We start from the raw sequence: 7,977 nt of genomic DNA on the forward strand, positions 1-7,977 counted from the left end.
AAAATAAAGTACAGTTATAAATTGTACAGAAAAGGGGTCCATGCTGTTGGAATTCTGTAAAATAACTGATTAACAATAATGTCCTCTTGATATTTTCAACCACACCTAACAACTTTAATTGCAATGAAGAATGTAAAGAAGTATTTTTCGCTGGGGTTTTCTAATGAACCTTTGTAGAGCCACTCGTTCATATTAAAAGATTAAAAGATAAAGGAGACTACTAATTTCAATAGTTAATAAGCTTGCTGAAGTTCAGACAGTATGTCACTACTTGTAAGGAGTGTTAACATTTATTGACATATAAAATACTTCACAAGTTCTAAAGATTCCAAAAATTAAAATACAAAATGAACAGCTACTTTATAACAATGAATTTATCATGCATTATAAAATCATTGATCTTCTTTTTTACAGAGTTATTTTAAGTCAAAATGATATGCAAATGTGAAGAGGTTTTTAAATATCAGACATATTAGTCTACTTTTAAAATATCTAAAAACAAGCTTAGCAATAATTAGGGGCCTGTAGTATTTTTTGTTAGCGAACTATTTTTGTATAATTACCTAATCAATAGCTCTAGCACCGAAATAGGTATGGAGTTAAAAAACAACGCATTAAACCTATGAAACTTCAATCCACTAAATATTCCCTTAAAAGTATTAGGTCGCAAAGAAATTAATGTCGCATTTTGGAACACCTTCATTAACCCCCCCCAAAACAAAACAAAACGGTACATCACGTATAATAGTTAAACGTTAGTGTAGCCTATATAATGTTAAAGTTTCGTGTACTCTAATCCGACCCGGCATGGCTAGGTGGTTAGGGCGCTCGAATCCCCGTCACACCAAACATGCTCGCTCTTTGATTAAGGTGTTTATCAGTGAAAACAAAAGACTCTAAAGTCCTTAAATATAACGATTGCATTGAATATATTACTTGCAGAAAAAGATAATGACACAATGAACAAGCGAGAATATGAAAAACCTTATCTCATTGAAACGTATGGGAAATTAGAAACAACATTCCAACTGGTTAGTTCCCGTTAGTTATTTTACACATTTTGGTCCTAATTCAGTTGGTTGAGCTTCCTTGTGTGTGTTGTAACTAACGTTCTCCACTTCAAAATAAAACGTACCAACAGGGTTACCCTCTGCTTTTAGTTATAAGCTATTTTCCATCCTTTAACTAAATATCCTTGTCTACATAACATCACCACGATTTTGTTTGAAATTAAGCACAAAGCTACACAATGGGCTATCTGTGCTCTGCCCACCACGGGTATCGAAACCCGGTTTCTAGCGTTGTAAGTCCGCAGAAATACCGCTGAGCCATTGGGGGCAACATCACCACGAAGAGCAAGTCTTATTCATACGTATACAGCTATTTCGGTTATACAAATAATAGCAATAGGTCTACAAAATAACGTTACTAGCTTTGATTTAGCCAACTTATTCAATAATATCTCTAAGTGACACCCTCCAATTATGCAACAACAATTAGAAACTGATCAAACTTAACATATGGTATATGTAAAAACTATTAATATCTACCCTTTACCAATTTAATAACTTCTGTGTTACTACAGCTGCTTCTATAATGGATCTGCATTTGGTCACTGAAAGAAGATATGTGAGTAATAAGATCATTCCTAAAGCCAGTATTCAGCTACCTGTTCATGGGACATTTCGAAGATGATGGCATACAAGGTTCTTCATTTAAATCAAAAGCTTTGTTAAAGTGTGTTAATGAAACCTTCGTAATTTTACCACACCATATAGAATTTGTAAGCCTTTTAAATATTCATCTGGTCTTCCAATTCAAAACTATCCAGTTAACAGCTGACCACTAGCATTATTTAATATACTGTGTACAGTTTTGGCCTCGTTATATAAGAAAGGATATTGACTTATTGAAAAAAATTCATAGGAGGGATACTAGGATGGTTTCAGGGGTGGAAGAGTTATAGGGGTAGATTAAAATCTGTAAATTATGTTTACAAAATTACGAGTCATAGAACCACTTGGGAAAGTATGCAGTGCAGATACAAAAAATTCATAAACCCATAAATTTTTCAACTTCACTGACTAACTGTCATTCTTGAACGCTTCTTGCTGTGTAACAAACAGACTTACCATAGTTAAAAGTGCACAAATAGAGCAATAGCACAGGGAGCACGTGCTAGTGCTAGCGTGAAATAGTTAATTAAACTAATTAACTAACTTATCAACCCTCAGTATATGCACAGAACCACAACTCGCACTACATCACCCAAATGACATTGTACACTAAAGAGTATGGTGCCATCACATGTACAGCACACATGCACGCTAACAATGTGTAAACACACTATAAGTGAAGAGAATGCACATAAAACACACAGACACATGCACCATTATCTGAACATACATTAATAATATGGTGCACATCCACACTGATGATATAGGATATCAACACACATAAATGGATGATGCATAATATCATGTCACCTTGTATGCAAAAAGTGCATGAAGAAGTGGAAAAAAAAACGTTTAAAAAATTAAACTGTAGGAATATGAAGACCAAAAAGTGAAAAAACAAGATAGGAATGGGCATGATATAATAAAACGCCCTCTGTACAATCTCACAAGGGGGCGTGTCCAACATCCGATCCATGCCTACTCCGTTTTTCTGTGATCTTATACAACTTATGAGGACATACAAAAGAGTGGCTATAATTCTTCTACTTTTGCATAGACATTAACGAATCCATGACGTCGATACACAGAAACATGAAGACATGACGTAAGAATATTTTAACAACGGTGTTTTTGAATGATTTTTATTTTTCGCGCTTAATGCTATTGCCACCAGTTTCCCACTTCACTTTTTTTAACTAGGAAATAAGTGACCCAGTTGTTGCGAGTTCAAAAATAGAAACATTACTTTTATTTTTTCAGGAGAATATATGGTTGGGTGAATGTCGAGATATAAACAGAATGTTTTATAAATGGGAATGCGTGTGTTGGGGGAGGGGTCCTAATAAAGTGCCCAGTCAGCTAAGAAGGTATGATAATAACATTTTCTTTCATTTTTAAATTGAAAAAAAAATAATATTCTAAAGATATTTAAACAGAGAAGTTCTAAAATGAATTTCAAAGTAAACAGTTTCTAAATAATGTATAATAGCAACAGAAGGTTTGTTATTGAACATTATAAATTTACCCGAATTGGTTGATTAGCATAATTTCTAGTAGATGTTAATTGCTAAATAAAAAGACTGCAAAACAGTAACGTTTTTTAAAACGAAAAGGTTTCTTAAATGAATACTAAAGTTGTTTATACGGTAATTATTTGATTAGGAAACTACTCCCAAATTATATAATTTGCTATTTCTAGAAAATCAGCAAGTATGGTGTAGCCCTAAGGTTATGGACAAAGTATTAAGTTAAAAATTTAATTGACTAAGATTATCGTATGTATCAATATGTTAAGTTGAGATGCATTATTAACACTATCACGAACATCTGTAACAGGAAAAACTGTGAGTGAACCGCATAAGTTTAAGAAATACATGTTTAATATACGAGCCCAACCACTACAAGTGCGCATATTCGCGTTTAGCTGCTCTAAGGATAGGTATAAGTACCACATGCATATATATTTCGGATTCTAAGATAAACACATCATAGCATGTTTATTCCCATATCTTACCAATTTTAAGCAACTAAATTATCTTCGTTACCCTTTAAGTTAAAACGATAATGGCATGGCCAGGTGGTTTGGGCACTCGGCTCGCAATCTGAGGGTTGCGGGTTCGAATCCCCGTCCCACCAAACATGCTCGCCCTTTCAGCCGTAGGGGCGTTATAACGTAACGGTAAATCCCACTATTCGTTGGCAAAAGAGTAGCCCAAGAGTTGGCGGTGGGTGGTGCTGACTAGCTGCCTTCCCTCTAGTCTTACACTGCTAAATTAGAAACGGCTAGCGCAGATAGCCCTCGTGTAGCTTTGCGCGAAATTCAAAACAAACAAACAAAGTGAATCCAACAGACAGAAACAAAATGGAGGGGAAAAATTATGACTAAAGGTTTGTTATATTCTAGAATGTTCATGATAAGCAACAAATTCACCAGTAATTCAAATGTACCAGTTAATATGCTAATTCACCAGTAGTTCAAATGTGCCAGTTAATATGCTAATTAACGAAGCATTTACTACACGAGAGAAGAAACGGAGAAGTCAACGGTGATAAGGTATTCCGTAAATACAGTACAACTGTGCTACAGTTCCGTACTGAAATGCTAAACCAATAACTTGTATAAACTAATTATACTCGTAGAACTTCATACAACTGCCTTTACTTGTACGTCGTATTTCAAAATACACATAAAAGTTGGTGTAAGGCTTTCTGCAAGTGTTCAAAACAGAGCAGAACTGACACTGCATTCGTTCTCCAGCACATTAACTCTAGTAATAACTGTGTTGTTCTCTGTGCTCTTCGAGGTTTGACTCTAGGAAAAAATACAATTCAAATGTGAAAAGTTTATTGTATTATAATCTACGAAACCTTCGTAGAAACTCGGAAAATTTAAGCATATTTATTAACGAAAATGTATAAAAACTGTCCTACTTTTAAAGAAACTATACATATAAAAATTACAAAATTTGGAGCTTGGATTATCTTAATTTTTGTATCTATATTCGATCTATAATTTCAATATTTTAATATATAGAATATGACAAAAGTTTGTTAGTACATTGTGAGTGGAGAAAATAGGTGGAATTATGTATTTAAGAAAACTTTACTCAGCGAGAAAAGGACCACCAGAGTTTAATGCATTGTGTCATTTTTCTTCGATAATATAAAACATTCATTGAAATAACACTAATAACTAACATCTATTGGCGCTAGTTATTCTTTTTCCTTGATATAAGAAAATCTAATTCTAACGTCATATTTATTAATTTATACGCTATACTCTGGTAGACACCTTTAAACACGAGCTTTATGATCTACAGAAATAATTATCTTATCAAATTAAACAATTATTCAGTTAGTGGTTAAAAATTATAATAATTTTATAATAATAATAAGTTATACTCTTGAGTGTTGACTCGTGTTTTTTGTTTTGTTTTTTCCATAAGTACTGGACTCTATACATTTATATTCCCTAAGAAATTACGTCTGTGCATCTGTTTCTTAAACAATTACCGTGATGGGAAAAATTAATTATCGCTTCACTCAATTTTTTCACACTTTTCTTGGTTCCTGTAATATTTTACGAGATTGTGTGGATTATTGATGTTATCTTTAAATGTAGGTTTTCTTCCTCAGAGATCATTTTCGTATTTAACATAATGTTTAGGGGTAACAAAGGACCTAGTGGTCCACCTCTGCTATCGTACTCTAAACTACACTATTATAATTTTTTTTTAAATCTGAAAGCCAGCTCTTGTCATTCATATACTTATCAAGCTTTCTCTTAAACTCACTTAAATTTACTGCCTCCACAACATGCGAAGGCAACCCATTCTAAAGGCCAACCACTCTGTTAGAAAAATAAAACTGTCTTATCTGAAGATGACTCCTTCCTTGTCAAAACTTATATTTGTGTCCCCTAGCCCTACTATTCTCACTGTTAAGTTTGAAAAAAGATGATACACCAACACTATCAATTTCCTTTACAATCTTAAACATCTCAATCAGATCCCCGATTACCCTTCTTTTTTCAAGATAAAACAATTTGAGAGATTTCAGCCTCTTCTCGTATGATAACCCCTCCATCCCAGGCACTATTCTAGTAACCCTTCTCTGAACCCTTTCCAACACTTCAATGTCTTTTCTAAGATAAGGAGCCCAAGACTGAACACAGTATTCCAAATGTGGCATAACAAGTGACCTATACAATGAAATTACAACCTCTTTTAACTTGTATTCAATATTTCTGTAGATACAACCTAAAATCCTATTTGCCCTACCACTAGCAACAGCACAATGGTTGGATGGCTTTAGAGACTCATCAACTATTACACCAAGATCCCTTTCTTTCATGACACCGTTAAAGTTATTCCTTTGTAAATTATACTTATAATTCAAATTATCATAATCCAACATGCATCTATTATAATTGAAACCCATCTGCCCAACTGACTAAATGATCTATATACTTTTGTAAAGCAGCAGCATCCTCTTCACAGCTAGCAACACCCAACACATTAATATCATCAGCAAAGTATTTGTTGATCGTCTGCTGTAATACGTTTGTCATGATTAGTTTGTTAATTAATAAAGATACATATATGTGTGTGTTTGGATGACTGAAATATGTGTCAACTTACACTATAGAATGTCCAAATCGTTTTATATTAATTCCACAGTAATTGACAAAAAAAGTAATCATAGAGTCTGTTTTAGAACCTCAAAACAGCCGACGATTCAAAAGAAAAGTATGAAAAAATTGGGTGATGCAATAAATTTTTCCACCACTGTAATTCTGTATACCAGTGTTCTTTAAACAATTAATCTGTATACCTGTGTTCTTTAAATAATTAATCTGTATACCTGTGTCCAAACAATTAATCTGTATACCTGTGTTCTTTAAATAATTAATCTGTATACCTGTGTTCTTTAAATAATTAATCTGTATACCTGTGTTCTTTAAATAATTAATCTGTATACCTGTGTCCAAACAATTAATCTGTATACCTGTGTTCTTTAAACAATTAATCTGTATACCTGTGTTCAAACAATTAATCTGTACAACCGTGTTCCTTAAACAAATCAATTCTTTTTTTTTACTTGCCTTTTTAAGAGAATAATTCTGTACATATTTTTTTCCTTATATACCTAATGAATACTCAGAAGCAGTTTGTTGGTTGTTGAAAGCTTCTTCTAAAGAAGAAAAGAGTCTCTTTAATTCTAAACAGCATCTTGTTCTCTGCACTTCCGATTTTTTAAAATATGTTTTCACAGAATAGTCTTCTTGTGTTGTGGAATCGTTGTAAGCGCCCTCACACATTGTGTAACGAAATTCATAAACTACACAGCTTCTATGTTGAGGACTAAACATATCCTTAATTAACTGGGAACAGATTCGGAAGTCTTTCAGAATATCTGAACACAAATTGTAACTCGATTTATGAAAAAACTCTTCATATAACTGTGTTATATATTTTATTATCTGAATACAGTGAACAACAGCATACACAAAAGCTATAAAAACTTTCATTTTAGGAACGTCGAATTAGACTGTAGAACTATATAAGTGTTTCAACATTTTCTCAGTAGTAAGTTCAACAAACCGTCTTGGAAAACACTGATTTTAATTTATTCAGATATTGTAAGAAAAGATCAACCGTACTGGTAATCTTGTGTGACACTTTATCATATTTTCTTGAATATCTTACCATTAAGCTGAGAAAACAAGCTCTTAACAAGAAGATCAAAACACTGCCACTACATCTTCAATTGTGAAAAGGTACAGAAAGAACAGAATATGTTAATTTCTTTTCCTCAACAAATCGTGAATTCCAGTTATGAAAAGATGACGTAGAGTCCTATTCCTACTTCAACAAATTAATTATCCATTTATATAGTTTCTTTAACATTATTCGTTAATATATTCAATATATATATGATATGTATTTGCTTTCTTGTTTTTCTTTTACTTACTGTTCATATTTAGTTATTATGATGATTATTTTTCTTTGTTATCTTAGTATGTGAGATTTATGACTAATCTCAATTTCCTAAGCTAGCCAAAAACCAAGAGATACTATTGGAAGTTAGACTGAAAATCATACCCATTGTGAAAGTTCCACTATGTATTGACAGTAATGGATCAGTAGTAAACACGATCATACCACATTGTGAAAGTTCCACTATGTATTGACAGTAATGGATCAGTAGTAAACAGATCATACCACATTGTGAAAGTTCCACTATGTATTGACAGTAATGGATCAGTAGTAAACAGATCATACCACATTGTGAAAGTTCC

This window comes from Limulus polyphemus, unplaced genomic scaffold (genome assembly GCF_000517525.1).
Source record: "Limulus polyphemus unplaced genomic scaffold, Limulus_polyphemus-2.1.2 Scaffold410, whole genome shotgun sequence".
Classification (NCBI taxonomy): domain Eukaryota; kingdom Metazoa; phylum Arthropoda; class Merostomata; order Xiphosura; family Limulidae; genus Limulus; species Limulus polyphemus.